The sequence below is a fragment of the Maylandia zebra genome, linkage group LG23 (assembly GCF_041146795.1).
Source record: "Maylandia zebra isolate NMK-2024a linkage group LG23, Mzebra_GT3a, whole genome shotgun sequence".
NCBI lineage: Eukaryota > Metazoa > Chordata > Actinopteri > Cichliformes > Cichlidae > Maylandia > Maylandia zebra.
In genome coordinates, this window is record NC_135188.1 from 16805067 (window position 1) to 16830404 (window position 25338).

The window sequence follows — 25338 nt, forward strand, 5'->3', positions numbered from 1 at the left end:
TGACAGTGAACCAGTTTCATAATATTAAAATAAAGAGCACTTCATTTTGTCCTGAGGCAGAGCAATGAAATAAAAATAAAACCCCACAACTGTGAGAAATTCTGTTGGGAATAAAAGAATCTTTGTAAAAGTAAAACATGGCTATTATTATCATTATGTAAGCATTTAGTGTAATAAACTCTCCTTCCATTCTTGAAGCTCTGTTTTGCAACAAAATCGATTCATCAAAAACCCACAACAGTCTTTATTTCTAGTTAAGTGTGTTACATTATTATAAACTCTTGTATCTCTATTAGGATCTGGTAGAAACATAATTTTTGTATTTTCAGTAATCCTATTGGTCAGCAGTTAGGCTACTGACTGGCTTTGATAACAGTCGATTTGCTCTGGATTCAGAATAAGTGACCAGAGGGATAAATTGGATAAATTCAGGTTAAAAGTGAGACAGTTCACTGATACCTGAAAACGGGAGGTTCAAAGAGATACCGTGATAAAATCAAAGTAGCAAAACAAGTGTTTACTTTGGCATTACCTTTCACTTTAGATGTTCATCCTCTTTATAGTTCAAACATCGCGTTTGATAAAAACAGAATGACTCTTCTTGCTTTCCTTTGCTTCTCTTCTTCATTTTTTGGAATGTTTCCATGTACTAATTTTGTTGACTGCAAACAGTCGATGCATTTCAAGTTATTTCTTCCTTCTGGATCTAAAGAAGGTTCCTTTTTCTGCTTCTATATCAAACTATAAACAGTCTGCCTATCTTGTGTTGTTTTAGAAATATGTTCCCACAATGGGAGCAGTAGTAAGAGAACACTTAAGGTGGCCACTTTTCCAGGCAGCACAGTGGGGACATAACAAAGGCGGCTGTGGGAGTCAATAAAGAGGCCAGGAATAGCAAGAAGATATCTCTGAGAGAAGTAAAGAATCCTGAAGAGAATAACAAATGAAAAGAAGGCCTTTTTTTCTGGTTTGGTTTCTTTTTTGTTCAGTCTGTGGAAGACTTCAAAATTTCTGAAAAAACAACATTGATCCCTGAAGTGACCTGGCATTGTCCATTATATTTCTGGTGTATTTGATTGCTATTGTTTACACTGTATTAAAAAAAATAACATTGAAAGACCTTTCTTAAACTTAGACAAAAGCACATTTTTTATTTGTTCTTTTTTTTTGAGGTATTTCCGTTGATGAGCTGAGCTTGCGCATCAGATATAGTACTCATCAGTTCATATTCTTTTACAAAGTTCTTTTTGGTTTGTCCTCTCTATTATGTTGTTCACTTTTTCCATACTGCTTCTCCTGTTAATAACACATGTGCTGCTCAAATGCTATGTACTGATTTCTGTGAAGATATCAAGCCACTGGAAAATCGCTGGTCAAAGAATTGCCTCTTATGTCTCCAAATATGCTATGTCTGCTGCCCACTATTCTTCTATTGTGCCTGGTTTTGTAACATTACATGTTTAATTTGCTTTGCATTCCAATGTTAGCTGTCATGTTATGGTTGTGCATGTGCTTGTGTTGAAGTTATGTTATTGCGTTGAATTTTTGTCAAATGTTTGCTGCATGCTTGCATTTTGGTATTTCTTTAGTTTGGTAAATGGCCTGTATTTGTATAGCGCTTTCCTAGTCCCTAAGGACCCCAAAGCGCTTTACACAACCAGTCATCGACCCATTCACACACTGGTGATGGCAAGCTACATTGTAGCCACAGCCACCCTGGGGCGCACTGAGGTTGCCAGACACTGGCGCCACCGGGCCCTCTGACCACCACAAGTGAAGTGTCTTGTCCAAGACTGTCCAAGCCGGGGCTCGAACCGGCAACCTTCCGATTACAAGGCGAACTCCCAACTCTTGAGCCATGATCGCCCCACAAATGGTCCCAAATTAAAGACTGCTGAGTGAAATTACGATCACTTGTTTGCACTAATATTATGATTTTGTGTGTTTTGCATAAGCAACTAATCTCTGTGGTCTCTAAAGTTTATAGACTGTATAAAAACAGTAGCCACCAGGACATCACCTGCTGCGTGTGAACATTGAATCTTCAACATTAGCAGCAATATTAAAATAACTTTTGTTGAGTATTCCTAATTTATCTGCTAATGCTAGCGAGCTAGCTTAGTAAGCAAGCTACATTCATAAACAGTATGAATGCAATAAAAGACACACATTGGCTAGTTAGCACTAATTAAGAAAATGCTAAAATTCCGTTCACCAAAACTGAAGGACAAGCCTCTTCAATTCAATTCAATTTTATTTATACAGCACCAAATAACAACAACAGTCACCTCAACGTGCTTTATATTGTAAGGTAGACCCTACAATAATACAGTACTTCTTGGAAGGTTTGTACTACAAAGTAAGCCATAGTATTTATTAGACAGTCCATTAAAAAATGTTCCAAACGACAACAGCACACATACACAGTAAGTGTGTTCAGTGTATGACAATACAACATCTAAATGTCCATATTGTTTGTTGTTTGCATCAGACCTTAAACATATTATTTAATGCAAAGATGGACATTTTAACATGGGACTCTGTTACAACCAGCTGCATGGTACCTACAGATGTTTTTGCCACTTGCATACATATTTCAGCTCAGGAGGTTGCCCATTGCCAGAATCAGCAAAATACCGAAATTTGCACTTACTACGACTTTAATATTCCCTCAGACCAACATTTCATTGGTGGGACGTTTTTCTCAATGGGAAAAGAGCTACATAATAGTAATTTAAAATTTTAAAACAAAAAAGAGTGATTCACTTATGTAAAAAAAACAAAAACAAACTAAATAGTAGTAGTAAACTAAATAGCATTAAATAAGTATATTAAACAATTATCAACATTTCTTGCAATATAAACTGTAATTTTTAGTGCATATACAAATTTTGTAATGAGCTAGCAGAACCCAATATAAAGCTCTGCTTTATAAGTTTCATTATTGAATCAAACTACATTGTAGCATCACACTCAAAAAGAACAACAGCTGTTCTATACAATGTTCTGCATATTCTTGACCAGAATTCAGAAGCCCTGCCAACACCACCGCCACCAAACACACACACAGACAGAAACATCTTCCTCCACTATTTACCAATTTAACAATGAAGGCTGCTTCTAACAGCTTGGACGAGTTTACGGACACTGTCACCTCCTATATCCACTTCTGTGAGGACAGCATCGTGCCATCACGCACCAGGGTGAGTTATAACAATGACAAACCCTGGTTTACTCCTAAACTCAAAAAGCTGTGGCTGGAAAAGAGAAAGGCGTTCAGAAGCGGAGACAGGGACTGCTACAGAGAGGCCAAGTACAGGTTCACTAAAGAAGTGGACATTGCTAAACACCAGCACTCTGAGAAGATGCAGCAGCAGATCTCAGAGAATGACTCGGCCTCTGTGTGGAAAGGTTTTAGGAATATCACCAACTACAAGCCTAAAACCCCCCACTCCACTGATGACTTGCTCTTAGCCAACACCCTCAACGACTTTTACTGCCGTTTTGACGAGCCATCAGGCAGCCTTCACACCTCCAACGGCCCCAACAATAGAGGCACTTTGGACACTCATTCCCCCACCTCTCCCCCCTCCATAGAGCCATCACCACCTTCAAACTGTTCACCTACAACACCCCCCTCCTCACCCCACACAAAAGAGGATTTCACACCACCTCCTCCCACCACAACTCTTCATATTCATGAAGCAGATGTGAGGAAGCAGTTTAGGAGTCTGAATGCTCGGAAAGCTCCCGGCCCAGACGGCGTGTCCCCTGCCACCCTCAGACACTGTGCAAACGAGCTGGCCCCAGTGTTTTCTGGCATTTTCAACTCCTCACTGCAGGCATGTCATGTGCCTGCCTGCTTCAAGTCCTCTACCATAATCCCTATCCCCAAGAAACCTAGGATCACTGGACTAAATGACTACAGACCCGTGGCTCTGACATCTGTGGTCATGAAGTCATTTGAGCGCCTGGTTCTCTCCTATCTCAAGACCCTCACGGCCCCCCTCTTGGACCCCCTGCAGTTTGCATATAGAGCCAACAGGTCTGTAGACGACGCCATCAACATGGCCCTACACTTCATCCTGCAGCATCTGGACTCCCCAGGAACCTACGCCAGGATCCTGTTTGTGGACTTCAGCTCTGCCTTCAACACCATCCTTCCAGACCATCTCCGAGGCAAGCTTTCCCAGATGAATGTGCCTGATCCCATCTGCCGGTGGATCACTGACTTCCTGACGGACAGGAAGCAGCATGTGAGGCTGGGAAAGAATGTCTCGGACTCCCGGACCATCAGCACCGGCTCCCCTCAGGGCTGTGTTCTTTCTCCTCTGCTCTTCTCCCTGTACACCAACTGCTGCACCTCCACCCACCAGTCTGTCAAGCTAATCAAGTTCGCAGATGACACCACCGTTATTGGGCTCATCTCGGACGGGGATGAGTCTGCCTACAGGAGGGAGGTTGAACGTCTGGTGTCCTGGTGCAGCCACAACAACCTGGTGCTGAATGCCCAGAAGACAGTGGAGATTATTGTGGACTTCAGGAAGCACACAGCCCCACTCCCCCCCATCATCCTGACTGACACCCCCATCACCTCTGTGGACTCATTCCGCTTCCTGGGTACCACCATCACCCAGGACCTGAAGTGGGAGCCCACCATCACCTCCGTCATCAAGAAAGCCCAGCAGAGGATGTACTTCCTGAGGCAGCTGAAGAAATTCAACCTGCCAACACGGACGATGATGCAGTTTTACACTGCAATCATCGAGTCCATCCTCACCTCCTCCATCACCGTGTGGTACGCTGGAGCCACTATCAGGGACAAACAGAGACTGCAGCGTGTTGTGCGCTCTGCTGAGAAGGTGATTGGCTGCAGACTCCCATCTCTGCAGGACCTGTACACCTCCAGGACATTGCGGCGTGCAGCCCGGATCTCAGCTGACCCTTCTCACCCTGGACACAGTCTGTTTGACCTGCTCCCCTCAGGCAGGAGGCTCCGGTCCATTCGCACCAGAACCTCTCGCCATAAGAACAGTTTCTTCCCCTCTGCTGTTGGACACATGAACAATAACCATATGACTGTTCCCACCACTAACACATGACCCCACGCTGTGTCACTGCATCATTTCATGTTTGGCACTGATCACCACCTGCACTCATGTATATATCTTTCTACGTAGCACTCTTAATTCTTATTCTTACTTTTATTTTATTTTTTTTCATGTCTATTTAAGTGCTATTTATGACACTATGTTTGCACTGAAGCACCGCAGCAATTTCCTAATGTTGTAAACCTCAACATCTGGCAATAAACCCCATTCTGATTCTGATTCTGATTCTGATTCTGAACAACATAAATTGGATCAGATGAAAACATAGCATTTGTGCTCCCTGCCTGCACCCTACATGGACGCCATTTTCTTTCTGCCTGAAGATTTGTAAAATATTGTTACTACTATAGTTTAAAAAATATCTACAATGTTACATAAAACTATTTAATATTTGCTGAAAATGACACATGGTGGATGAATTTTTCAAACCATTCCTAAGATGTTTAGATGCATTTTAATCTGGCCCTCTTAGCTACTGTAACGCCAGTATTGAGGAGTTCCTTGTTACTTGTCAGCATGAGGCGAGAGATGTTCCTCTATATCTCTTGCCAAAGTGTGTTTGTGATAGGATACCCTGTTACTTTCCTTTAAAGTCTTGCCTTCCTATCCACTGGCATTTTTCATGAGATAATGCAGTGCAGAATTATACAGTATATGGACATTACACCTAGGATACTGGGCATTTGTTCTGTCTTAGTTACAAGTGCCACTAATCTGGTTTAATGATAGGCCACATGTTGGGGAGTAAGAGGCATACAGATGGTGAGAGCCAAGCAGAGAGGCATCATTTACATGCATACACCCTCCCGCTAATTACATTATACTACAACTTGACAAGTATGCCATGATGATGGATAAATGTTTTCTCCTTGTTAACACCTTGTGACAAAATGCTTGTGAAGTATATGTCTGTATTTATTTGATCATAAAGTACTGCAAGTTATTAAGTTATTCCTGTAAGACATATTAGAGCTTTTTCTCTTTATGATTAAAATGCAGAAATATGCATTAGCTCAGCTCACACTGCCATTTATAGCAACAGCATAGCTTTACATTCATTTTCATTAGGTTTTCAAATACAAATGACTTAAAAAAAAGTGCTTCACCTGTCTCAGGTCTCTTTCCTGTGTATTTCTTTGTTTCTGTAACTCCCCTGCACTCTCCTTGATATGGGAAAAGCATATTGAAGGAGCGTCTCTTGTTGTCATGCCATCCTACTTGGTAACAAAGTGTTGGCTTGAATGGGCTGACAGGTCGTGAAAATTTCATCAGCATGAGAAATGCCTGTTTTCCCCTCAACTTTCTGTTTACTGCTATCAATAATTTGTGAACAACAAACAGCAGATGTCTCACCCCCACCCAACAAAAGCTCTGTAGTTGTCTGTGCGTGCGTGTGCATGTGCCGCAACTTGTATGTGTGTACTTGTTTGAGCATCAGCAAGAGCTTGTGTGTGTGTGTGTTCATAAAACAGATGTTCCCTACTGCTGGAAGCAGTCAAAGATGGACTTTGAACACTGGAGCTAATTGTGAATTAATCAATCTATTACCATAGAGATGGAAGGAAAAAAGACAAGTACCAGTACCAGCTACAGGCAGGTTGCCAGCATAGTACTAGTAACTATATTATGGACAGGTTGACATCTGATTCCTTGACTATTTTTTAATATATTGAGGAATAATAACTGAATAACTGAAACACAAAGTATAAGAAGTTCTTATTTAATAAGAAGTTCTTGCCAAAATTAATGAATTTTATGCTGATAAAAGGGCAATGCTTAAAAAATGAGAATGTACTCACAAGTGCTGGAGTTGTTGTTGCTCTCAAGTGCTGCAGTAGGAGTACTGCTGAACACAAAGCACACAGGAAAGTTCTGTAAAAGAAAACAGGCAAAGGAAAATGTGTCTTTATTTTAAAAAAAAAAAGAAAAGTTTACAACTAATGTTATATGATGGCATGTATGGATTTTCTCTTAAAACCAGCTATGTAGCTACATCGCTATACCTAAAGCAAATAAAGTATGTAAATATGTTCTGAAGTTTGAAAGACAATGTTTCAAACCTGGGAAACCAAAAGATCTGACAAGAATCACTTTGTTGTGACTCAAATCCCAAGGCTTAGTTAACACATCACATGTTCCTGAACAATCAGGCATATCAGATATGTGTTCTCAAAGCAGATTTTAAGGATGGACTGGCCTTCTCTATATAAATACTTCTATATGGTCAGATCAAATGATGTATCCAGACATCATATAAGTATTTGAATGGGTTGCTGTGGTAATGACATAGGTGTCAGTAACATGCTCCCAGATATTCCTTGATAAATTGCCTTGTTCTGGTAGGTTAATTTCAGATTTTCTTGTTTTGAAGTCTCCCCGAAGACGGTGAGCAAAATATTTTGCTGTCGGGCCATTTGCTGTTTGTCTGCTCGCTGCTAATAGAGGCAACTAAGAGTTAAAAGCATATAAATTGTATTCTTTTTATATTGCATACACTTCCTTTGTACTTTGCACACTCAGTGCAGACTGAATGGTAAGGTCATGACAGATATAGTGTAGGTAAGTATTTGTCTCCTTGGTAGAACAATTGCTTAATCCACTGGCCACATCAGTTGGTGGTGGAGCAGAGCAGCTTATACTGTAGCACCAATTCCTGACCCGTGACACCCACACGATGGTGCAGGTGTTGATTACACAACATGTGGCCATCTGTGGAAAAAGTACATGCAATTACACTGCACTCTTTCCACAAACACACACACACACACACACACACACACAGGCATTTATGTATGCACACACAGCACTAGGCCTGCATGTGATGACATAAAATGCACACACACACACACACACACACACACACACACACACACACACACACACACACACACACACACACAGGCACACCCTGCAGGAACTCAAGGTATCAAAACATCTACTGCTGAGTCCACAGACAGACTAATACATCAGGTGTCAGGGGTCCTGGCCTCTGCAGCAGGACTGAGACAAGATGGAAGAATACTAACAATGAACAAAGGAAATGAAAGAGAGCAAAGATTTCACAATATCATGTATGCACCAGTGCAAAGTTTTCTACTTTTCTACATGTCTGATTGGTGCTCTATCACTGTTAACTCACCACAGCACAACATGACTTGAGCTATTCGTCAAGTTAAGTAAAAACAGCAAGAAAGTCCCCAGGGAGGTTTACATTTGACATTATTTTAGAGGAACTGTTATAGTTTGTGGCATTTGAGTGGAAGACAGGGATTTTGATGAAGCTGTAGGCCAAGACAGAGTGAAGAGAGAGCAAGAAAAGAAATACAAAACATCTGGGTGTCCTGCTGGGCAGATTTTGGAGGTCTGAAACATAAACATGAGAATCCATCTTTAAGTCACGGGGCAAGAAGACACACCTTTAGGCCTTTCCTCTTTGTGCATAAAGTGCAGCTCAGTTGGGTTTTGTGACAGCTTGTCAGCTTGTCTAATATCCTCTTCCTCCTCGTGGCAGGTCTTTTCAACACCAGCAAGGTGAGATTGTCTGGTTTTACAGGGCCACTTCTCAATTTTAAGAGAAATCTCAATTTTCCACCTGTCAGAATCTATTAGCTATCTATTTGTTTTTGATGTCATTTTTTTCTCACAATTTCTCACATTTTCATGCACAGTATAAGTGCAAGTACAAGTATATCTGTGCGTTCTTGTGTGAATTTGTGTGTGTCTGTGTTCATGTGCATGTCAGCCAATAAAGTTCATGAATCCAGTGTGTGTGTGTGTGTGTGTGTGTGTGTGTGTGTGTGTGTGTGTGTGTGTGTGTGTGTGTGTGTGTGTGTGAAAGAGATAAAGAGAGTCCCTATATAAACTACACAATCAAGTACCAGTTTGGCATTTTCTGTCACATTGCCAGGCATCAAACTGAAAACTATGACCAAAAATGTAATTTTATTACTACCAATCACTCTGGGTGAACACATAACAATATCAGAGATCATTCACAAATAAGTTCTGCAGTACAATTATTAGATATATACAGTTTGAGTATTTAAACTTTTATGTCTCTGAGAGAAACAGTGCACCTTTTACTCCACTATGTATATCTATGTGACAGCTGTAATTTCAAACAACTTCAGCGAAGATGAAGATGTTAAAATCTATAATCACAATGAATGATATCAGTCAGTAGTAGTAAATTGCGACTTTTGTAAGTAGGCCACTTTATTCACAGGCTGTTAAATATTGCTGTCACTGTTATTTCTGCCATTATGGTTCTCACATATGAATTCTTGGAAAGTGCCCACTGGACACGCACCAAGGGTCAACCTTCAGAGCTGAAAAAGTAACCAAACATTAAAATGGGGGAAAAAAACAAGTTTCTTTACGTGCCACCTGAGGTTGGCCCCAGGGTGTCAATCCCCATATTAAAATGTATACTAAAAAATGAAAAAAAAAAATTCTTCGAATACTTTGTTAATGGAATATGAAAAATGCCACCAAAATCCAAATTTTGTTTTAGAAAAAATTAAAAACTGAGTTTGGGGCGTGGCCACATTGATCTTCAGCTGTCTGGATAAAGACGATCTGTGAGGCTTCATTCTCTGCTTTCAGTCATTAAACTTGACATTTTCATTGTGTGTTTGCTTTTTGAGCCTTTTGGGGCATTTCTAATTGATTATCTCTCCAATATTATGACTTGCTGTGTGTTAAACACCTTACCAGAAGTTTCCACCTCAGTTTTGGTGAAATGTTTTATCAAGTCAACAACTTTGCAGTAGATTTACAGTTTATGAATGCAACCTGCAATCTAACCAAGCTAACTAGCATTAGCTGATAAATTAGCACTCCATCAGTTTACCATTATACGGTAACTTGTGTTTCCAAAAATCAATGCAGCAGATGCCAAAGCACTAACATTGATGCTTTAATGAATTACATGCATTGGCTCAATGTTGGTTAATGTAGTGACGGAGATGTGACCAAACTATGTCTCTCAAGCTTTGTAAAAAATTGCTGTAGTTGTTAGCGTATAAATACTAAAATGTAGATTTTAGTGCCTAAACCTGACCAAAGAGGAAAAACAGCAAGAAAAAATGTCACACTTTTTATCAGTAATAATCCGATTGATAACACAAAGTTTAATTCATTCTGAATCTGCTGAAAAAAATTTCTGCAGGCTTTGAGGCTACAGGTCACCTTACAGCTTACAAATAGTATTGAACAGAGATTTGTGGAGGTACCATATGGACCTGTCCAGTAGTGATATGGCTATCAAAGACAGTAGCAGCCATTGAGCATGAAGGTCACAGCAAGCAGCAAGAAAGAAAATCAGTGTGAAAGCTAAGCATGCAGCAAGGTAAATGTGTTCAAAACATGGTTCACTGCTTTGTAGAGTTCTATGACAATGTCCTTTAAAGGTGACTAAAGGTCTAAGATGTGCCATATTGTTTGCATTACACTTTATCAACCGAGTTAACACACGTATCTGCCAGGGAGAATTTGGTAACATACAAAACATATAGCAATAAACAAAGAACATAAATGAATGAATTGATGAATGATCTTTATTGAACTAATAAAGATCATTCATTCAGTCAATAACAAACATAATACATAAACCATATTCTAGACACACATGCAACTTGTGAAACTGCATCATGATGATTTTGATAGTTCGGGGAAAAGAACTACCAAAAGCACAGCATCAAAGAAATCAGTGAAATGTTACCAAATATAAGAGCTTAGAAATTATAAATAGAGCTATCACATTTGTGCAGGGATAAATATGACATATCCAGGGACAAGTGTACACACACATGTCAGCTCACACACAAATATCCCGCTTAAACCCCCATCAGGACTGCCATTACTATCACTGGGCTTATTTATGTGGCTCCTCGGCACTGGAAGAAAAATAATGTAGCTGCTTTTCATAAAGTCTGTAATGGATCCCTAATGGATTTGTCAAATTGACTGGGGAGGAGAGGAGCTGCTTGGAGGGAGGGAAATGAACACAAAATGGTCTTTGATGAGTGTATGTGTGTAAAAGTACACGAGTCTAAGATATTTTGTATGTATGCCCCGGTTTGTTTCAGTCTTGATGCTATGCATGCTAAGCCGTTTCTGTTTCGTGCGCAGCTGTAATGAGTATTTTCTTCACGAAAATATGGAAAAGGAAGGGAGATTGAAGGCAGTTGTAGTTTTTAGCTGGTTTATTCCTCGGCAGTACCTTAATACTGACGTTAAAAAAAAAAAGAGATTAGAGTTTCTTTTTAAAAAAGTGGTAATTTTAAAGTCTTAATCATTTACTGGAAGTCAGAGTTATTACAGATGAAAGACTACTGCACATTGTGACAACCTGCTCTGCGTCAAGCCACGGCGTCACACATGACAGTGTGCTGCCACATAGACAAGGCTGCCGTATTTGCAGACTCACTACCATTTTCTTTGAAGTGTAATTACATGCTTCATCTAAGGAACAGACAGACAGTACACACCAAGCATCATGTCAAAGTTATTCAAATGCTTGCATGCAAAGCTGTTTCTTACTAAGTAAAGCATACTTTGACATATTCTGACACTGACATGACAAAACGCTCTGAGAGGCATTACTAAAAACTTTCCAAGTACCTCACTTACAGAATTATTATTAAAAACAGTATATTTAAAGAAATGGTAAGCCTACTAATTTTCCCTGGTAGTTTATTACAAATCTGGGAGTTTTGTGCCTGATCTCAGGAATTAAAACATCAGAAAGATGACTTGGTCAAACTCAAGCTCTTGAGGTATGTCGTGGCATTCCAGAAATCATGCTGCAACTAAAGTTTCCCCAGCCTCAGTTATGTTCAAGTTTCAGAGTCCTTATCCTGAACTACACCGGAGGTGTAAAGTGGGCACCTGTGACAGTTATTGCAAATATCTCATTTCATCTGGAGAATACATCAGTGTACTGGATCACACTCCTAGTTCCCAGGATGATAAAAATGGGAAGATTGGTTCTTAGGGTTCAGTCAGGGAGTAGTGAGACTGCTCTCCTCCCCAGCATAGACAAAAAGCTTTTGTCTCCAAAGCATAGAACAAACTTCTAGAACCAAAACAGTTTTGTTACATTTAGTTACAAGGAAAAAGAAAGATGAAGGATCTTGGCGGTGCAATGAAACCTAAAGTTGTCCCTTTTGTGATATTTGCATATATCACTATCCTCAGGTTGTTGTTTTTTTTTGTTTTGATTTTATTTGTTAAGCAATGAAAAAAAAAGAAAAACACAGCTTCTGACAGCTCACAATCTTTTGCGACTGTTGTTGTGATTTGGCGCTATATAAATAAAATTGAATTGAATTGAATATGTAATAATAATAAAATTACTCTTTTTACCAGCATTTTGTAGTGTTGCGATACCTATAAGTTGGATTTGCTATACAAATAAAACTATATTCAAAGATATATACACTTTTATTAACATTCATTTTTTAATGAATATTTGTCAGTGAATTTTACCATCTCTACACAATATCAATACACTGAATGAAGTAGCTTTAGTGTGTTGTGGAGCCAGCAGAACCATGTCTATGTAAATAGATAATTAAGTTATCCTTGGGAAAGAATGAAGTCTTCCTGTTACGACCTGTTGGTGTCACAGAAACATCCAGTTACTACATTCAAAATCACAGCGGTTTTCTCTCTTGGCAGTAATCTCTGCTCATGATCTATTGTAACTTGGAACAGTAAAACACAACTGATTCTAAGCAGGGCATGCAGACCGAATATATGATTTTGTTTGCCTTTAGATTCAGACAAACTGCAAAATGTAAAACCTTGACTTTTTTCTGGCTTTATGTAAATGAAACCCAGAGACAGGTACACTTCATCTGCAGCAATCACTTCTTTCTTTTTTTCTACAATCACCAACAATTAAAGATAAGCATGCCCCTAATCATTACTTAACTGCGTGTGCCAACAGGTTATTAACATTGGTTATAAGGATATATTTCATAAAGGTGGTTTTCCTCCAACCCTAACATTAGTATTAAATATTTACCAGTGTTTATCTTACTTAAATAAAGATCAAGCAAAACTCGGTCGATTATCCAATTCAGGGTCGCAGGGGGCCGGAGCCTGTTGTATTGTGGAAGTATTGAAATAAAATATGGCCCACACATCCCTAGCTTGATCTCAAGCACTTGCCGACTTCAGCATTCATAGACATGCATACTCCTTCACAGTGTTCACTCAACAGTCAGAAGTGTGCCCTGGCGGCAACTCAATTTGTCCGTTAACTAAAGGTCATTCCGACTGTGTTTTACCAAGGAGTCAGTATTTCAGAGCTCATTTGCTTCCTTCTACTTCTAGCCTGCAGCTCGGTGTTGAAGGCAACAGTTTAAAGACAGACAGAAAAAGAAAGCAAGAAAGAAAAACGCTTTCACCTGACTGCAAATACGGGACAATTTCAGAAAATTGTGTAACTAAACAGACAGACAACCAAATAGTTGAAGCATGACTTTGATCATATGGTCTAAATCACTTCACGATATATCCAGCAGTTACATATATCTGAAAATGGTAGATGCATTTTTATAAGTATTTCAAAAATATATTTCAAAAGTTAAAGTGATTCTAATCAGGAGGACAAAGGAGGGGGGAACAACTAAGCTGTAGTGCCTCTTCACCTCACGGTACAATACCTTGTGCAATACTTTTTGTAAATAGTCAACAGTGCAATAGACTCAATACTTGAAATGTGCAATTCACTTGTATTTTTATTTTTTATTCCTATTTATTCTATTTATCCCCTTTGTATATTTTATTTATATTTGTCTCTGTATTTATATATGTGTGTGTGTGTGTGTGTGTGTGTGTGTGTGTGTGTGTGTGTGTGTGTGTGTGTGTGTGTGTATATATATATATATATATATATATATAACAATTCTGTAACTGTAACTTCGGTCGTTGCTGTGCTTTTTTTTGGAAGTCGAATTTCCCAGAGGAACCCACCCGAGGGATTAATAAAGTTCTATCTTATCTTATCTTATCTTAATCAGGGGCAAAAGAAAAGGAAAAAATAGAGAAAGAAAAGAATAATATGCCTAGTTAATTCCTTACTATTAAAGTTGATATCACTGAAAATGGGCACATATGAAAACCAAATAAGATTTTATAATCAAAATTCATTGTATGATGTCTTCCTCTCTCTTCTGCTCACATCTATTAGAACAAATTACCAACACAGAATAGTCTTGCCGGCCGGCAAGTCTGTCTTATTGTGACACCTACAAGTGTATGGTCACAATTGTAATTGGGTTTAAATATTTAGTTATGTAAAAGGCATTGTGATATTGCACTTTTCAGTTGAAGTTATGAGAATGTAATTATGTGGTATCGCCAATAGGGGGAAGTAGCTGTGAGTGCGATAGGCCGTTGCAACGCTCTTGCACCTCAGACGAGGAAGAGCCTGCAGACCAAATGCAACTCATGGCTCCTGTCTTTACTTTTCTGTATAAAACAGGTTAGTAATTTGAGTTAGCTGACTCCGATGCCCATATAAAGACAAGAAACCGTTTTCTGTCTGAGTTTAAAGACCATAAATTTTGTGAGAAAGTGTGTTTTTATAGCCTGAGAAAAAGCTAACCTTCCCGCCAGTTGTAATGGAAGCCGCGATTCCACTTGTAGTGTAAAGAGGTAGCTGATCTTATTACATATGTTTTATTTCGTGACAAATGTAGCCCCGAGACACACCTCTTTTATCCTGACATTACTGGAGGGTTTACAGTTGATAAAGATGCTTTCAGCATAACTCAAATCTTACTTATTGTTTTGTTCAAAGTAAACAGTCTGATGTATACGGTTTTGTGGGCAATTGCAGGATATGGTTGTTTATTGTTTACAAGTGTAATATATGTTTGAATCTGTTAAGATATAAAGAATGTACAATGGTAATATAAGCAGGTTGGTTGCAGTGTTAACATTGCTGCACAGAGATGTTGATGCTGAACAGCAGCAGAATGTAATTGCTGCAGATTCATTGTAAATAAGGAGACTGATATACTTGTACTCACAACTTATACTTGTGAGAAAACAAGGCAACCAAATGGGCTGGATGATGGGGGTGGGGGGTGTTACAAGAGGAATGTGTGTCTGCATGAACAGAGAAGAATGCTGTGAAATTCTGTTTAATAAAACAGACGAGGAACAGCCTGCAGACCAAACGCAACTCATGTCTCCTGTCTCTACTTTTCTGTATAAAACAGGCCCCACAGAAGGCCTTTAACACTATCCTAAAACTAAAACAAACCAAACTTTGGAATTTGGCATTTTATCTTTTATGTTCATTTGTTTTTTCTGTTCCATGCCAACATTCCTTCACTGGTTCATTTCAAGTTTTAAGTTAATTTAATGAAAAATAATTCAATCAAAAATGAAAAATAGAGTAGTGCTGCACAATCCAAGCTCTCTCTAGCTTGCTCACCCTTTTGAAATGCATATAAAATGCCCTGTTCTTTGACAGCACCAAGTAATAATTATTCATAAACTTAGATTTTAATTTTTACATGGAAACTGCAGTTTTGTTAAATAATCATTTTAAGCTTTTGTTCAGAATCTTTAAACATTAATAACCATATGCTGTATGCATCCCTTTCTGCCTCCTGGCTCTGAAAAACTGAAAAATTACTGATTTAAAACACTGCTGACACAACACTGTAACAATTGTAACTGATTGGAGTTTGGATATTTTTAATTTATGTTGCTAGGATGCTTCTTCACAAACATGTCCTATAGTGCAACAACATCATTATCATTAATATGGACCCCTTTGATGGCACTTAATGGGCACGCATACCGATCTAAAAGCTCTCAACCCCCACTGACCATGCAACTTGTTGCTTCTGGTGTCGCTTTGGAAGATGAGGAGACATATGGACACGTTTCGCATTTGATGTCAAGAAAAATGTGATGTTTTGTAAACTGTGTGGTGCAACTTTCCCCTGTAAAAACACAAAAAAAAAAACCCTATTTCAATACAATAAAATAAATATGCACATATTTTCAAATCCCAACAATACCAACTTCCTGAGATCCCACACACCAATTAAGTGGCAGACCAGTCAAAATTACCTTGAATCCTCTCTGGCTTCCTGCACATGGATGCGTATACTGCATATGTCATCCAGCTCTTGAGGCTTTTCCTATGCATCTATTACAGAAACCGCCTGAATGAACACTTTTCCAGCTAAATTGAAAAGATTAAACTTGTTTCAACTTCTGGCCAATCTAATCATAGTTTAGATATTCTCCACAAAAGCCGAGCTAATGAAAACTTTTTAAGCATGTGTACAGACGCTTCTTTGGTTGTTTATCCTAAGAAACCATGCAAATACATTTGGAAACGGAAACTTTCAGTCAGTGAATTTCAGGGCTGTTTGAATGCCACAATGCCTTTGAGTTCCATTGTACTGAGGTGAGCCAAAGCCAGTATCTCAAAGTCGCAACAAAATCACGCTAACACTGTTATCTCTATATAGAATAAAAGGATAAGACATCCCTTGGTGTTTTTGGAGTCTTCATGACATGGTTTCAGATACATGGACGGACACACACTGTCACAGTCTGGCGAGGGCAGACTGTATGAATTGAAAAAGGACCCAAAATGCAGACTCCAAGGAACAGGGAACAAAACTTGAATGTTAACAAAAAGCGAGCCGTTTAATATGGCTGGAAAAAAAGGTACAAACAAAGGGCAAGGCAAACTGAAGCAAAATTAACACAAACCTAAACTGGGAAATCTAAACAAACAATAAGAAAAACCTAGACAAGAAACTTGGAAGCATGGCATAGGAAACATGGCGTGGACAACAGACGACCTGACAATCACACACTGAAAACAGAGGACTTAAATACACAGGAGGTGATTAGGGGAAGTGGAGACACATGAGGAAACAGCTGGCACACATGAACATAATGACGTCACAGTGGGAGAGTAAAACTGAACATGATGAACACAGAACACCAGACCTCTTCACAATAAAACAGGAAACATAATGAGACATAGACATGACAACCCGAACTTGACAACGTAAGACACAGACATGAAACGCATGAAGAGCAGGGGAGATTTAACATGGTTGGAAACACGAGGGGAAAATAATAACTAGAAACACTTAGGCATAATAATACAAACTTGATAACATAAGACACGCAGCATGAAACACGAAGGGTGAGGGGAAGCTTAAATACAGGGGAAGAAAACACAAGGAGTCTAATAACCAAATGAACTTAGATAACCTAATGAACAAAATAAACTCAAACTTAAAACGCTGGGTCAAAAGACCCAGGACCATGACACACACACAGACACACGCACGCACACACATACATGGCCTTGAGGCATCAGCTTGCCTTTGTGAGAGAAGAGTAGCCAAGGCCATCCTTATCATTGCTTGATGATAATATAGAAGGTGGGATGCTTTTCTCCCACACTGAGAGCAGATAACAAAGAAAGTGCTGGACTGTCTAAGATACCAAGCCGCAGACCAGCCTCCCATCCTCTCCCTCCTCCCTCTCCACTGTCGCCCACCCCTTCTTTTTCTCTGTTCCCTTTTGTTGTTTGAGAGACGCATCAGATCGTGTTGCAGAAGAAAAAGCGAACAGACGACAGGTGATACCCCGTCTGCTTGCAGGTAAGGAATGTCAGATGATATTAAGATGAAAAAAGGACAGAGGAAAAAGGAAAGCTCGGGAGAAATCAAAGAAGATGTGCGAAACAAGAAGAAAATATCCATGTGCCTTTTGGATAAAGTGAACATTTTGAAAGTGATATGCAGAAACAGAAAAATTAAGATAAAATTGTAGAATTAAAAAAAAAGGCAAAGACTTGACGTTCAAGACATGAAAGCTTTGCTACTGATAAAACAATCTGAAGAAATCAGAAGGTGGGAAGTTGAGTTCACAAAAGTCAGGCATCAAAAGTTTTCCAAAAGCTTAAGTTACTTATGTTTCACACCTGTTGGGTGAAAAAACACAAAACGGAAAAACTGAACAAACAAATGATCAAGTTTATGTTGTAATAACTGAACTGGACCCTACACTATGAAGCTCAACATATCTAGGATGGGTAGCCATTATCTAGCTTCACTTAACCTAACCTCAGTATTCAGATTAAGCAGTCACATGAAGGTTTCCCGATCTCGTTACAAGGCATCTACATGGAAGTGTTGCTAACGGTGCCCACCATCAGAAAAAAAGCATTAATAATCAAATGAGCTTTTTAAAAATATTAATCCGCAAAGCAACTGAGTTCATAAAGAAAGATCTAATATGGGAAAATTATGAACTATAAACAAATATAAAACTATAAAAATGGTGCAGGCAGAGAGTGACGCAGCTGTTGCAGACAAATCGGCAGGGTGATAGGTGTAATAGGAAAAGTGCTGTATAATAACATAGTATTAAATGGCTTACATGAATATGTGCGACTTTCTTTAGTTTTATTTTTTTCAGTATTTAGTTAACTGAAACTAAATACTAAATACCAGTACACCTAGCTGGCCCGCAGCTAGGTGTACTGGACTCAGTGGATTGAACCTAATGTGGCCCACTTGTAAATTGGTATAAATTACATTTGAATGTTCGAGGTCCACGGTCTCATAATCTCCCCTGAAAGTCTGAGCAGGGCAGCTAAATCTGACAGATTTCAGAGCTGAGAGAACTGAAGAGGCTTGCAGACTGAATGGGGCAGGGTAGACGTTTGACGTGAGAGAGACTTCAAGTTTCGTGGAGAGAAGACAGTTGTGTATGGCGTGATAACTTTTCACAGTTCTAGTTTTTACATTGATTAATTAACAAAAATGTGTTTCTGATTTTGTTGTAGTCAACTGTGAGCTCAGTTTTAAAATACCGGCAATGATGGGTTCCGTGCGTTTCTCTGTTTTTTCCCTCTTTAAAATATTTTTCTTATGCTACAATACTTATTCAGTGATTTAGACTTGTTAGGTATATATCAAATGTTAACAGCTTATTCAAGCGGTTCTAAAGGGGTTTGGAAAGTCGGAGGTTCTAGTTTTAATGGTGCCCACAATATATTCATGATATAACACAATTTCAGCAATATTTCTGTAATATTACAACTACTGATGATTTTGATTTTTTTTTACTTTTATTTCAAACACAAGCCCTTACAAACTGGACATGTGACATCTAAAATGTGTTCTTTTAATTATGTTCTTCCATTAACAGTACAAAAGTGCCAACTTGTTTCAAACGTAAAGAAGTTACGACTGTCCACTGATCACCTTTATCCTGATTATTTCATTTATTCTTTTTATTCCTGATTATTGTGTTCCAGTGTTTAACTAATATCTAATGTACTTTTTATTCCAAATTTTATTTCATTGTATTTATAACCTGAGTAACCTGAATCTGCAAGGTAATGTTAATATGTAAATTTCAGTATTATTTACACATACCTTTAGGAACCAATATGAACCAAGAATGATTTTAAAACAACAAAAATATCAACTTTCCCAAAATTGTTGTTTGTGAGGATTCATTTCCATCGCCTCCTTTCATATTTAAGGAATAATTGTGATTCAGATTTACAAAGCTGTAAATCACTTCCAGAATATCTCTTCAGCACACACAGGGATGCGCTGCTATTTGATGCCTGGAGCCTCAACACCTGTTAAATACCAACTTTTGGCTGTGTGTGTGTTTATGTGTATATACATACTGCCTGTGACACATGCAAAACACAGTAAGAAAAAACCACAGCAGCACACTGAGCTGCAGGTCCAGTGTGTGGACCATATGTTAACAAATGTGATTGATGGGGATCCTCTAGAAGATGGCACACAAATACATAAAGCACAGGGAGACAGGGCTGGCCTGGTGTGGTATAGGATTTTTGAATGGTGTTACCGCGCCAGATCCGCGGCCCCGAACCGTAGTAAGGAAACCTCTGGCAGTTACTTGACTCGCAGCCGGCAACAGCTTACTATACAGGTCAACTCCGCTAGCAAGAAGATCGAGGGAGGCGTAGGAAACTGCTTTACCGAACCTTTATTTCTCCTCCAAGGCACGAACACCGCGTACAGTGGGCTGAAACAGTTTACTCACAGCGGGCATCGCCGATACAACTTTGGCTGCCGAGGGAGTTATTATATTCCTTTTATTTACTTTCTCTTCGTCTCTTCTGTAGTTAACCGTTACTTTTCTTTTCCTTCTCCGCTCACCCTCACACACCCGACAGGCAGTTCCGCTACACACACCCGCATACATTTCCCATCAGGCTTCACCCTTTTTTTTTTTTTTTTTTTTTTTTTTGGCCTGTCCCGTTTGGCTCTTTTGCCATCAGAATTGTTGTCTAAAGGCAAACAAAGATGCCCAACGGATTTACTTTACCAAACTGACCATCCCAGCCTTGCCGTAATGGTCCATTTGATTCACCTTTTATTGTTTATTTTATTTTCACTTAATGAATACGGGACAGACTTGAATGGGGGAAAGAAGGGGAGAAAGAAAGAGGGAAAGAGAAACAGCTGAGAAGAGGGACGGGGGAGAAGGGCAAAAGACAAAAACCAACAGAACGGGCAGAGAAAAAAAATGCATATATCAATCACCTGGATCACCTGCTGAGAAAGAAAAAAGAAAGCAAGCAGAAGAGAACAAGAGTAATAGAATAAACAACATCACAATGATATATGGGAATATGACAGTAAATACTAAATGTTAAACATTATTGTGCAGCACATAAGATCAACAGAACACAGTGTGCTTTGAGGTAGGAGCCAAAAAGGGTGTAGTTTGTGGGTGTGATCACCCGTGTGTACACCTGTGAGCATGGACGTGCTTGTTTTTTGTTTTTTTAAAAGGTTCCTTCATGTAATAATCTGCTAGAGGGTGTGGGGGGGCCACAGCCCCGTCCTCCAGGGCGTGAAGCAGGTGTGGAGGAGATCAAAACTCCAGACATCCAGAGGCCCCCAGAACACAAGAGACCAAGGAAGACCAACAGAGGGGCAGCTGCGCCACTGTCCCGGAAAGAGCTGAGGAGAGTCCCAGATGAGGGCTCACTCAGCAGCCGCGGAGCAGAAGCCAGGGGGAGTTGCAGTGACGCGCCCGTGAGCTCCGCCGGCAGCCAGCTGCGCCTGAGTGACCGAGCCCCAGGCCGAGAGGCCGGGGGCACCCCACCTCCGAAGTGGCCCGAGCGAGCCCCAGGCCCCAAGCCCCGATAAGCGGCCGCCAAGGAGTGAGCCGGTGTGTACCTGGACGCCCATCCCCGGACACAAAGAACCACCAACGCACCGATGTCTGAGGGGGTCCGCCACTGGCAGGGGAAGTGGTGGTAGGGGGAGATAGGCCTCCAAACCTTGGAGGGCCTGAGATGTCCCCAGAGAAGTGGCGCCTGACACCCAACCTGACATATAGACACAGACATACAGGCACACACAGATACAAACATCCATTCCCACCCTCATGCTCTCATATGCACTTACTCCACACTCAACCAACGTGGAGACAGACATAAAGAGACGTTGTACACACGATCACACTCCCCAAGCGTACTCTACAAACCGGGTCTAGGTGCCCCCGCCCCTGGAGGGGGGAACTGCACCCAGACCCAGGTGGTGTTTCCCTTTTCCCTGCGGTGGGGGGAGGCAGACCGCCCCGACTCCGCAGCAGCAGGAAGGCTCCACACTCCAGACCGCAGTCGGACGGCCAACTCCTCCTCCTAGTCCTAGCCCCCCCGCTCCAGCAGGTCGCAGAGAACGGGGGTGAGAGAAGACTCCGAACCTCCCTCCACCCGCTCATTGTAATGTTGATGCATGTGTGTTCTAAGGTGCATTTAAAACCCAGGAGAGCTTGGAGCTACCTGCCAGAGAGCAGCAGGTAAGCGCATGGTCCCTCCTGCTAGCCCTCAATGTCTACGTGTATTTAAAATTGAGAGGTGGGCAACGATGCCAGGGGTGGGGTGTACACCCTGATGGTACTTTGGACTCCGTGTATCGTGCCCACCCCCAAGATCCTATATGTATGTGTAATGAGAGTGTGAGTAATGTGAATGTCTAAGTTGTGGGATAAAATTGAGGCAGAGGCAGCCAGAAGGGGACAGAGGGGGGGGTAGCCTCCTCTGCACCCTGGTGACATACCCCTACTCCAAGGCCCTGCATGTGTGGGTGGTTGTGGTGGAGCGGGAAGAGGGAGGCAGCTGGAGATGGGGAGGGAAGGAAGGGAGGGGCAAGTGACCCCTCCCTGGGGCCAGCTCCCCCGCTGACCCCAGTAGGCACCCCCATACTCCGCGACCCGCCAGGGAAAGGGGGCCCAGGCCCATCCAGACCGGGCCCAGTGCAGCAGCGCCGCCCGGCCCCACAGAGCCCGGGACAGTCCACCCAACCCCACCACAGAGAAAACTGCACCCACCCCACCATCCACTCATCTTCCAGACTACATAAGACAATAAACACCCAGGCTGAGATCTTCCTCCACCTCTCCTGTATCTCCCCCTCCTGCAGAGGGAGCTCCTGAGGAGAGGAAAGCTCCTGCAAGATGTGACAATCTCCCCCACCAGTTGAAGAGCCCCCCAGGTGGCTCGACGCACCGGCGGCACCCTGCTCCAGGGCTGGGCCCCCATGCACCCACCCGCCCACAACCCCGGCAACACACCAACCAGGACCCAAGCCCCCGAGGCCCGGTCCGGGTCCCAGCCCAGAGACGGAGCGCCCCCAGAACCTCACGCCCATCCCGGACCCACCCAGGGGCAGCCAGGCTACCAGGTCAGTAACCCACGTCCGTCAGCACAGACCCTCCCCTAGCCCCGCTGCACGCAGCCGCGAGGAAACAGTCACCGGAGAGCCAACAGAGCCCCTAACCGGACATGACCGCTACCCCGGGTTGAGCCCCCCAAGGAAGATGCCTCCGGGGAACCCCCCGACGCCCTAAGCCTGTCCCTACCCCCACACCAATCACAACAGTGAAGGCGGGACCAAACTATGACCCCCCACCCCCACTAGGTGATGGAGCTGATCAAAGGAGCCCAGAGCAATTGATCTGATGTGGTGGCAGAGGCTGTATCAAGACTAATGTAATCTAATAGATAATTTCTATATTGGTTAGAATTAAGATTATTTTTATTTTTCCAGTTCATGAGGACTGTTTTCTTGGCTATGCATAGGGCAGTGAAAACCATATGGGCGATATTCTTTTCTGAAGTGACATTATCTAAGCTGCCCAACAAACAAACTAAGGGGGAAGTTGGAATGTTACATTTCAGACACTTCGATAAGTCTTCACATATCTCGCGCCAAAACTTCTGAACTGGTGGACAGAACCAAAGAGCGTGGATATAATTGTCCGGTGAATTGGTTTGGCAGTGTGAGCATCAGGCTTCACCCTTAAAGGACCATGCCTGTAACACTACCCCCACTCTGGATGATAATTAAACCCTTAACATCATTCCAGCACATGGACCCCCCATTAACAAGGAAACATACAGCATTCAATGCGGGACAGCAGTCGTGCCCCCAGTCCAAAAATGGCGATCCTTAGGATGGAACAATCTTGAAGTAGACAACTGTCCATATTTTAAGCACAAGAAAACATAGGATGTACAGGGTTCACTTTGAGGAGGGTGCAAGTCAATGTCCATATCCCGCCCTTCACATAGACAGTATTCATAAAGAAAGACATTAAGGCACTACAGCTGAACGTTTACCCCTATATCCAGCTTTACCTCATTAGTATAAACAGTTCAAACAATAACTTGCAGCCCGTCGACAGCCATGTTGCCAGGAAACAGCAAGACAAACAAGCCCAACAGTACACGTAAGAATAGCCCCCTGTAACAACTCAATTTACAACAGTCATATCACTTAACATATGTAACATGAACAATTTTTTTTCTTTTTTTTTTTCTTTTTTTTTTTTTTTTTGAACTACTGAGCAGGGCAGCGATCCGCCTACACCCCGACTCAGTTAGGACATACTAGCCTAGTGACTGACCCAGTCACCAAGCATGTCCGGCGCCCGCCGCACACGCTGTGGTCTGGAACGGGGTGTGGACCTGAAGGAAGGGTGCTGTTCTGGTCCTTCAGCCCCATCCACGTAAGGCTGAACAGGGCTGGCTGGCAACCCACTACCATCTCCTTGAGCGGGTGGCGGAGAGCCAGCTCTCAGGGAAGCACCAGTATCTGGTTGATCTGCCCCAGCTGGGGTCTCCCACAAGTCGAAGGGGCCGAAATCAATGTCAGAATCGCTTTCGTCGAGCGCTGGAGGAGGCACCTCGGTGGGTGCTGCCTGGTCGGAGTCTTGGAAGACCCAGCTGTTGTCCAGCGGCGTTCTTGAGTGATAAGGCTTGAGTCTGTCGTGATGAACCACTTTAGCCTTTGCTCGGGGCCCCTTTTTAATGCAGTAGACCAAATCATCCAACAGGCCCACTACGAAGTAGGGGCCCTCATAGGAAGGCAGAAACTTGCGAACCTTGTGCCGCACTCTCTTGGTCCCTTTGATCAGATGCCACACTGCAGCGCCGACTGGATACTGAACTTGGCAGATATTCTTATCGTACTGTTTCTTAGCGCGCTCAACAGATTTCCCGAGAGCCTCCCGTGCCAGTTGGTGGGAAAGCTCCAGCCTTTCCCTGAGTTGCACCACATACTGTGGTGTAGTGCAGTTGGGGGTGTCGTCGGCCGGCAGACCCGCGACCAGGTCAATAGGCTCGGTTATCTCTCGGCCCAGAAGCATCATGTTTGGGGTCAATCCTGTGGAACTGTGCTTAGTTGCCCGATAAGCCATGACAGCATAGGGGATCATTATATCCCAGTCCCAGTGGCAGCGCTCCGCGGTGGTGGCTAAGGCCTTCTGCAGGGTAGCATTAAAACGCTCTACCTGGCCATCGGACTGTGGATGAAAGGGCGTGGTGCGTGTCTTTTTGATTCCGAACAGTTCACACATCCCCTGGAACACAGCCGACTCAAAGTTGGTGCCCTGGTCGCTATGCAGAGACTGTGGGGCTCCATATCTACATACCCACTCCGCAACAACCTTTCCTGCCACCGTGGGCGCTTGTGCATCGGGGACTGGATAAGCCTCCACCCACTTGCTGAAGTAGTCTTGTACCACCAATATGAATCGGTTATGCCTTTCTGTTTCGTTCAACGGTCCCATCAGATCGACTGCAATCCTCTCCATGGGGGCGCCAACACGTACCGTGCCCATCGCTGCCTGGGGGGTTTTTGGGGGCCGCGCCCTT

The 25338-nt window shown here is 42.0% G+C and overlaps 1 protein-coding gene across 1 annotated transcript in view; it reads right to left on the bottom strand.

The window, feature by feature from the left end:
- Positions 1–25338, bottom strand: part of naaladl2 (N-acetylated alpha-linked acidic dipeptidase like 2) — a 471898-nt gene that overhangs the window by 440862 nt on the left and 5698 nt on the right. Inside the window, exon 2 of the mRNA XM_076880772.1 lies at positions 6911–6983. The gene's annotated coding sequence lies outside the window, so the exon portion shown is untranslated. The remainder of the gene's footprint in view (positions 1–6910; positions 6984–25338) is intronic.